This window comes from Pinus tabuliformis, chromosome 5_1, assembly GCF_031772625.1.
Source record: "Pinus tabuliformis cultivar Carrire ecotype Pingquan chromosome 5_1, CPIR1, whole genome shotgun sequence".
Lineage (NCBI taxonomy): Eukaryota > Viridiplantae > Streptophyta > Pinopsida > Pinales > Pinaceae > Pinus > Pinus tabuliformis.
In genome coordinates this window covers 146,294,307-146,304,737 of record NC_142305.1, presented here as the reverse complement: position 1 = coordinate 146,304,737, position 10,431 = coordinate 146,294,307, and positions in this window count along the sequence as shown.

Below are 10,431 nucleotides of genomic sequence, written 5' to 3'. Positions count from 1 at the left end.
ATGCAAGCTAAGAAGGATAATAAATTATCACCAAATTATTATGGTCCGTACAAGGTGTTGCAAAAATATTGGTACTATGGCATACAATTTGGAGCTTCCCACAGCTTCCTGAGTGCACCTAGTTTTCCATGTTCCATGCTTAAAGAAGGTTATAGGTGACAAAATACTAGTTCAAACAATATTTCCAGAGCATGATGAGGAAGGAAAAATCATATTGGAACTTGAAGAAGTCATAGAAACAAGAACTTGATAGCTACGAAATCGATCAATTTTGGAGTATCTCATCAAGTGGAAGAACTTACCCGCTGAAGATTCCACATGGCAGGGTGAGAATTTTATACAGAAGCATCCAAAACTACCCAAGCGTTGAGGACAACACTATTTTGAAGGAGAGGGGCATGTTAGGTCCCTATAATACTAGTGATTCCACCATCATTATTGTCATTGTATCCCTTATTGTTATTGTTGTTCCCTTATTGTCCCCATATTGTTATTATTGTATCCCATAGAAGCCCACTATTGTCATTGTTGTGTCCTTATATTATTATTGTTATGTCAGGTTTGATTATATTTTGACCCCTTAGACTCTATATATAGAAAGGATGTTTTGTCATTTGTATCATCCAAGAATTTTTCATTTTTGTAATGTAAAGGAGCTTGCCCCCTCGAAAAGGCTAATTTTGAAGTCATTGATCTATCTTTTCTTCTATTTTTAGAGTTGGTTACATAACAATTATGGTGAAATGTTTTAATAAATATGTTTTAATAGTCATATTAAAATTTATATTTATGGTCATTTCTTCATTCTTTCTTTATAAATACGCCATCAATCTTTTTTGATCTATCGTGCTTTACTCAATTCCCTGATGATGGGTGGTGAGACCACTAGAAACATAAGACACCAATAGACTTACACATAGCATATATCTAGAAATTTATGTCAACATGAATACATGCTATAGAAATTTACACTCACAAAATATATAATCTTAAAATTGAAGGAAATACAATTTATGGTATCCTCCACACAAAAGTGAGTCTCTACCCCATTAAGTGTTATTTTTTTGTAGCATGAGATGATGTTCTAGTCTCAAAATTTTTGCATAGCCTAAAACGTATGAGATCTCTAGGACCCAAAAATTGGTTCTAGAAATTCCACCTAGAGACAAATTAATTAAATTAAGTGATTGATAATTAAGAATTGTCTAAGTTTAACTTAGGGAAATGAATTAGTGAATAGAAATTAATTGATAAAGGAGAGAATTCTCTAGAAAATCAAATGGACTGACTTAGATATGATCTCGACCAAAAATAAGGACTTAATCATGGTTGTTGGTGATCCAACTAGAGATTATAAGAGGAGATCAATGGGGTTGGAGATGCACACATAGGAAGAGTGAGTTTCCTTGGAATACCTATTTTCAAAAGATAAAAATTCAACCAAAATAAATCGAGCCAAAAGGAAGCAGGGTTTAGAAGGAGATTAGTAGCATATTTCCAGAGGAGAATTCTAGATATGGAAGAGTCAGTTTAGAGGAGGATGAGTTTTCCTCGGGAAGCTGTGTAAGGACTACATAGGAGAGCTTAAATAGATAATTTGATTCATCCAAAGGCAGAGTTGACATATTTGTTGAGGGTCAAGATAAATTTTAGGAGGTCAAGAAAGTCACTTCCTCAAGTAGATACATGGAGAGATGGATTATTTATCATGTTCAAGAGGGAGTGAAAATTAGCCTACATAGAGGCAGTGCAAGGGCTAATGAGGGGGATTTCATGTGGCCTGATTTGGCCATATTTAGGAGAAGAATTAGTTGTGGTGATAAGGGATTAACCTCACAAATATCTTTCCAGTATTTCTCTCAGATTTGATTTCTAGATTAAACATCCAAATTGCACTTGCAATTTTCATTGTTGCATAATAATAAAACACCCATCTGCTGCACTAGTTTTCGCGCATTGGGTTTTTCGAGAGACAATTGTCCAAAAATAACTATGTCAAATTTTATTATGTGTGTGCATCTTATTTCTAAATTTCTAGTTTATCTTCTACAACATTTTATTTGTGTAGAAATTTCAGTACGAATTATTCATTATTTTTCTATTAACAAAATAAATTGAATAATAATTTTATCAGTTAGAAGAATGATTCTAGTTGTTGCATTTCAAGTGAATTTTCACAGGGTATCAGAGAAAAATTGATCATACAATAATCTCAGAGGAAGAAGGAGGAAATAATTTATATTTAAAGGGAGTATGGAAGTTTGATTTCTAGGTCTACGCAGGGCTTAGCTATGTAGTGCGAATTGTTGGACAAGTGGTCATATTTCTAGTTGCAGGGTGAAGGAATGGTTGATTTGTGCGAGTAGCGACTCTAGTAGGTAGAGGTGAGCATATAAGTGTTTTCATAGAGCCGGTTCTTGATTTAGAAAGGAATATTCATAGAGCAAATTTGGAATGGTAATTGTAGTAGTAGATTAGTGCCCGGTGGAAGAGAAATTGCACATAATGTTGTATTTTTCTTAGATGGTTTATAGATCCAAGTTATTGGAGGAAATTTGAATTTTCCAGTTTCTGGTAGCAAAATAAATAGGAAAATATGTGCATTCTAAGAGGGAGTGTGAATAGCAGTGCTAGTATCTAAGTGGGAGAAGAGGAGATTTGAATGTATAACCAAATTGTGAGTTTGTAGAGATGGCCTTAGTAGGACTTCATGATCAAGAGAGATTGAATGGTGCTACCAACTGCAATATTTGGAAGCCCAGGATGTCCTTTCTACTAGATGAGCATTATCTATAGGATTATACAGAGAGAGTTATATCCATAACTATAAACCCACAAAAGCTAGAGAATTACACAAAGGAAATGGGTAAGATGAAGCGATTGAACCTTGATGGAGTTTGGGATCATATAGCCTCACACTTAGTGGCCATGAATACAACCAAAGAAATTTAGGGTGGACTCACAGTACTACATCAGAATCCTTCCAAGAACCAGAAGTTGTTCCTGAAGGAGAAAGTAAGAATACCAATATGTAGAAGGGATAAGGAGTTACTCCATACCTTACGAGGACTCAAGGTATCGGGAATGAGTTGTCTATCGTAATTGAGTTTCCACAAGAAGTTGAACTGGTGTGTAGCTAGTAATGAATTCTTTGAGGAGTGGATTACTTTAATCCAAAGAATTATTGGATGAGATACTCTACATGAATGTGATAATTTTTGTTCAGAATTCATGTAGAAGGAGACACAACTTGCTCTAGTTAAGAGTATTCTCATCGGGAGAAGTAGAGGATCAAAAACTGTGAAAGAGGAGAACATAACCCTTTTATTGAAAGTAAGGGAAAATAAAGGTCGCATTCAGGGACAAGGATCATAGGGAGGTGAGAAGAAGAAGAAGGATATGTAAAAGTTCAAGTGCTTTAGGTGTGGTGAGTTCAGTCACTACAACACTCAATGTTCTCAGAGGAAGAAAAACAATAAGGATAAGTAGGAGTAGGCAACAATTTCAGTAGATATATATTAGTTGTCCTCTAGGTTCGAGAAATATTTCCTTTTGTATGGAGATATAACTTCAGGAGAAAGGTGGGGAGACATTGATCTTTAGAGTCCAAAGTTGGGTAGAGCTAGGAAGATCCTTTCAGGAGAGCACTAGATATGTTTTTTCTTTTGGATCAATACCCTTGCAACAAGGGCCCATAGTATTCAATAATAGATGGATCATTGCCAACTTGATGTAGTTCGTTCTTGAGGGATAGTTTCAATGCTAGTTACCTCTAGATACTAAGGAGCACAATGTCATTGCAGTGAAGACTAACTCAGTGGGTAGCACAAAGACTAGTAACATTCAGAGACATAGGGGACAACTGTAGCATATGGACACGGTTGATTCAATATTCAATATTTAGGATTCAGATACACTAGTGGTACTAACAACAACAACATGAGATCAATTGCATCACAATAGAAAAGTTGGTAGCAATACATGGTGTATAGTGCAGTGTCAGCAACGACGTATATGCAGGGTGGTTCAACTAAATTGTGGAAGATGAATTAAATTTGTGCAGTAGTTGGTGGGAAGTGGAAATAATCACATATGTTAGTCATCAACATCATGTATGGAGGATGTTATGGGAAAGATCACCTTCCTCACTAAGAGGGTCTGTTATTTTCTTGTAGCATCGAATGGTGTTCTAATCTCAAAAATTTTGAAGAGGCTAAATGTTATAGACATTTTTGTGCCTTACAGCATGAAGCATGAAATGTCAATAATCTAAGGGATCCAAAGTCCCTAAACATGTTGTTCCTACCCCTAGAGGAGCAAGATCAGCAAACCACAACACTAAATATCAGTTCTCCACCTGAAAACACTCAAAAACAAGCTAATTCTGGATCATGTCAACTGCTCCACTGAGCATCTGCGCTGAATGTCAAGTGCTCCACTGTGTACCTGCGCTGAATGTCAACTGCAAAGAAGGCTACCTGCGCTGGGCGAGTTTGGCCAAGTGGCACAGTCATTCCTCAAGGTGTCAATGCCCAAGAAGCTTCCAAAATGACACTTGGATCAGGGAATTCGCCTTGTGATGAGTAAGAGGATCTAGATCTCCAAGTGGAAGAAAGAAACTCCAAGTGGACTCAAGAACTGAAGAATAACTGAAGTGGGAGAGGACACTAGTCAGCTCCATGCGAAGCTCAAGCTGACTCATCCTTTCTCCAAAACTCCTATATATAGAGCTCTCTCATGAGGTCTATGGAGGCTGGAATCTTGTGATTGTAAGGAAGTGCTGTTGGTTTGAGTATAGAACTATTGGGTGATTTGCTTGAAGGAGGTGAAGAGGAGATTTCTTTCTGCTAGGAGGTGATGCTGGATTGGGCCTTTTATGGTTGTATTACTTCCTGAACTTTACTTCTTCCATTAATAAAGCATTTGAGGTTCTTCTATATGCATGTGTCTCAATGGTGTATTGCTATACTTGTGTATTTGATTTATTCTAATCCTTGAATCAATTATGAATGTATGCTTCTTGTAGTTTCCCTCTCTTGCCATTTTGCAGGATCTTGGTGTAGCTGGGCCAGTGAAAGAGCAAGGAGCTGGGAGCAAGCAGCAAAGAGAGAAGATTGGATCAATCATTAGCGGAAGACAACGGTTAGTGGATCTCTTTCTCCCCTCTCTTACATCTCATAAAGAAGTAATCTCGAATAGCTTTGCTTTGATTGTTGCTGAGGTACTATCACCCTTAGAGTGGGATAGGGTCATTCCGTATTGGATACTTTTCCCAACAACAAATTGGCGACTCCGCTGGGGAGCGTATCTTGTTGGTTGTTTGTGTTTTTTGCTATTCATTTCATAAACAAAGGGAGTACCGAATCGAACTGCATTTGGATCTTTCAAATGCAAAGTAGAGGGAAGCTACTCTAGCTCAGTTTCTGGGCAAGTTTATGATTTGAAGAGCTGATCCACAAGGACTCTAAATAGCTCTTAGTGATAGCTTTTCATCCTCCTTTTCATCCCTTAGTGTGTACTTGACTGATAGCTTCTGATTTGGCCAAAAACTGTGAATTTTTGAGAAATCTGTGACCCGGAAACTGAGAAAAACGAAAGTGTGTCTCTTCAGTGCAGGTGCTGTGAAGGCAGTCTGCATTTCAGCGCAGTTCCCGAAGGGGCTATCTGCGCTGAAGGTCAAACTGCCAGTGTACTACCTGCACTGGACCAGTTTTGCCTAGTGCTACTGGGGTTCCCTCCTGTTTATTGCCTTGTTTTCACCCTTGTTTTTGCAGCCTGTTACCAGTCAATGTACCTATCTGAAACCAACTTTCCTTGCAACTATTCCGCCTCGGTTGTATAAAGAAACTATGTTTGTTCTTTGTGTATTTCTTGTATCATTTGCAGTTTCCCATAACGAAAGTGAACTAGTCTTGCTGTGGCCTCTTAGATCTAGACCTTTGGTAAAGTGTCGTTCTGATCTTAAGAGTTAGTTTATTTTACTGTTCATAGCTGATTGAGCTTTTGCTTTCATCATATGGTTTGAATTTATATATTTCTAGTGTCGAAACAAGTAAATATTAAGGTGTCTTTTGATTTTGGACAAGCTTGTTTTCTTTCACTTGAAATTGAATTCGAATTTATACAACAGCTTTCTTTTTGTATTGCGCAAACATTAAGAAAGAGAAAAGAAATACCTGCATTTTGCATTTTGCATTTGACAGTTTGTATGTTGATTTAGGGAAAAAGTGCATCAGTGTGTGCTCTTTGATCTGTGCGAAAAGATGTTGTCTTTCTTTTCCCTCAGTAGTTAAGATTTTCATAAGTCGAAAAGATTGAAAAAGCTTGCTTCTCATCTTAGACTGCATTTAGGAATTTGTATCAAAACATCTCGTGGTGAACCTTGAAAGGAAAAATTTTAAAAAGATCAACTTAAAATATATTGAATGAACCTAAAAATGCTTTGAAACATAACGTAAACACATAGAGGTCTAAGCTAGAGACGTGTTCCGGCGTCGTTAAACGTAGTGACTGTCGATCTCGAAGAAGGTGGGTGATTCCTCCTGAGAGTCTGTGGCACTAATACGGACTTGTGCTCCCGCGTACCGTCACGTATATATTGGGAGACCCCTATAGGCATATATCTTTTATCCATAGGAAGCCGTGTCGGCCGCCCTACTGATCGCAATGCAGTGAACACAGCATTCACGAAGATCGACCACCCGTACCGTAAAACGTATTCTGTGGTTTTGCGAAAGGTTTGGCACACCCTCTGCCTAGATCTCCAGAGCAGTTTCTTTTGGCCTTTTTCAAACTCTATAACTGAAAAATTCCAACCGAGCATTTGTCACTTCGGGCTTGTTAATACATCGAAGGAGACTAGAGTCATCTTTAGCTTTTTCTCGACTCTTAAAAAGTGAAAAAGCAAGTTGTGTCTAAAAGCGTCTAATAAAATTCATTCAATTCGGAAACACAAATTTCCCCTTTTAATATTTTGGTTGATCGAGTAATCCGCAATCGTGGAAGAAAGTCAATTAAAACCCCATCGTTCGCGGAGGCTTACGAGTCAACCGTCTTTGTCTCCGGAATCAAAAACAGTACGGACAAAGCAAACTCGTTTAACCGGTTCAAAATCTCCTATAACAGTTAGAACAAGTGTTCCAACTGCATCTGATGTTCCGGTTACTCCTAACATTTATGGAAACCCTGCCTCTATAGAAGAAGTTCAACAGCCACAGAAGGACAGTAATACTGATCCTAGTATGGGGGCAAATACTTGTATAACTGAACCAGTTCCATCTGTAACCGGTCCAGAGAGTTTTGTTCCTCAAACAACTGTCGCTGTCGAAGCAACCACTTCTTCGGCACCAGAAATATTTTACGGACCTGATGGTCTTCCTCTTCCACCGGGTTTGATTGCGATAGAGGAAATTGTAGAGGATCCGCAAGCAAGTACTCCAACTCATTTTGGAGTCGGGGTCACTCTCTTTCCTTCATCATAAGTTAATCCACCACGAGTGGAAGTTCCTGTAGAATCGCTAGGCAATCTATTGGATAGACTTAAGATGTCTGAACAACCGTCATCATCTAGGACTGTGTCAAACAACACAGCGACAGCAGAAGCCCCTGCCGTCACTCCGACAATGTTTGTCGGCATACCAGCTGTCCCAACTAGCTCACAACAGCTAGAAGGAGTCCACCAAGGGACTATTTCGACAGTATGGTCTGTTCCAGTTTGTTCATCCGGAATAATATCCGGCAACTCTTACGTTGAGACTCGACAGATTGATCCTCATGGAGGTCAATTTGGGCCATCCAGTCCTCAAGGACTAACCATCCCTCTGAGTTCCGGATTGCTACCGTATCGGGGGCAGTATGCCCTTTCATTACCTCCTCCGGGAGGATATCCATATGGCAGTTCTCAACAGTATTCAGGTTATACTAGAATTGCATCAAGTAGTTGGGTACCTATGCTACCTCAACAACCAAGGGTTGTATATTCTATGCAACAGTGTGTACCTGTGACGAACATCCCAACCACACCAGCTATTGTAACCGTGTCACAAGTTCAAGCGATACCTGTTACATGTCAACCTCAGATTTCTCAGGTTGTAATGCAACAGCCCCTTGAACATGGGTCACAACCACAATCGCCAACTGGTGGGGCGACACAGGTCCAAACGGGTACAATTACCCCACACCTTGGTCCAACGGTTAGCATAGCACAACAGAACATGGTTTCACAACCATGGCTTGTGCAATACCAACAACCGCAATTCCAGCAAGTGTACCAAGGTTCTGAGCAGCAGATCTTTGCGAACAGTGGACAACCGTATATCCAAAACGGTCAAAACCAACCACTTTACAGTGGTCAAGTCCACCAACCGTATCAGTCATACCAACATCAATTACATTATGCTGGTATGCAAAGGCCCACTGCTCAAGCGATTCCATCGTACCCTGGTTACGCTTCGCCTAACCTGAATCAACAGTTACCATTCGTGGGAACTTTAGAGTTACCCGATTTACACCGGTTAACCAATGATCCGATTTCTTATGCCCCTTGGTGGCCAGCGATTCCTCATAAACTTCCATCTGACATTCCTAAATTCAATGGAAATCCAGGTGAAGACCCATCGAATCACGTGATGACTTTTCATCTGTGGTGTTCGTCGAACACCCTAAACGACGATTCGATAAGGCTTCGCCTTTTTCAGAGGACATTAACAGGTCCAGCGGCTAAATGGTATATTGAATTGCCAAGAGCCTCTTTCGACAATTTTAGTTCCCTAGCCACGACTTTCTTAACCCATTTTAAATTACCGATAAGGTATGAAATGGGAACATAAATATTAACCAACTTCAAGCAAACGACTGCCACCCATATATCTGATCATATACATGAGTGGCGCCATCGTCGTAGGATGGTGAAAACATACGTTCCCGATCAGCTATTAGCTGAATGGTTTATAAAGTCGTTACTTCCTGCTATTACGGAAGATGTGGCCAAGGGGGGAGTCGTAACAGAGGAGCAAGTTATTGCTCATGCACAGTATTTGGACTTACTTTATACTCAGTCCGACACGCTCTACGACAAAATACCCGACGCCCCTAGACCAGAATTTTCAATTCCTCCCCCTCCTAAATCAAATAGTGACTCTCATGCCGGTGATGGCGTGATTGGCACGGCAAACGCGAAATCGATAAAGGCTTCGTCAAAGAAAGCCCGTAAGAATTCGGATCAAAATGCAAAAGAAGAAATTCTTGCTTCGGAAGTAAATGTTGTATCAGAAGATAAAGGCAAAGAAACCAATCAACCAGGAAGCAAGAAGAAGCAAAACAAAGGGAAGAAGAAGAAACAGGGTGAGTCATCCCCTGGAAAGAATTCTTCGAACCCTCCTGGGAAAGGGAAACAAAATTATCCATGTCTAATATGTGATGATAAGGATCATAACACAAAGAATTGCCCATTCAAAGCTGAGTTAAAGAGGTTCTTTAAAAGTTCCCAAACCTCACCTATGTTAACTGATCCATTTCCCAACCCAGGTCAAAATCTGGTTGATAGTGGAAATGCTTCCCCGTCTCAAGTACTTATGTTGTCGGTTTCAAAACAGCAAAATGATGCTTTGATTTCGACAAGGAACAAAGATTATGGGAATCCTCAGCTGTCGAACGAAAAAGGTAAAGATCAACCAAGTAGTTCGACAACAACTTCGTTAGAAGTTGTAACGCCCACCATCCCTGAATTAACAATACAACCGCCAAAGGGTGTAGTACACAAGTCGACATTTAATCCTCACGCCAGAGCGGCGCAGCATTATAACATAGTGGAAGATTTGGCACAATCGCCATCCGCTATGTCGACTCTTGAGGTACTACAAAATTGTCCAACCCAAAGGCAGGCGTTGTTATCAGCTATTGGTGGGGTTGACCCTAAGGATTCAAATCTTGTATCCTTTGATCACAAAGGATATGATCCTCAGTTACCAGCTCAACTAGCTTTCCTTATTCAAGTGAAAGCCCTCAACAAAACTGTTCACAGAACAATTATTGATGAGGGAGCATCGACATGTATTATGTCGATGAGTTGCTGGAAAACTTTAGGATCTCCAACCTTGTCGCGATCGTCGACGACATTAAAAGCTTTTGACGGAAGGAATTATACCCCATACGGTATCCTTAATAACTTGAAAGTTGAACTAGGAGGAAAAACAGTAGAAATTGATGTTGAGGTCATTGATGGAAATCTTGACTATAACATCCTACTGGGTAGACCATGGATTTATGCCATGGCAGCTGTCGTGTCGACTTATTTTAGGAAGATCGCATTCCCATTTGAAGGAGGGATTACGGTCGTCGACCAACAGAATTTCCTCCCTAATGGTTCACAAGTTACAGGAAGCATTCCCATGATCCATGAGAGCAACCATTCAATTCAAGACATCGGAGTAG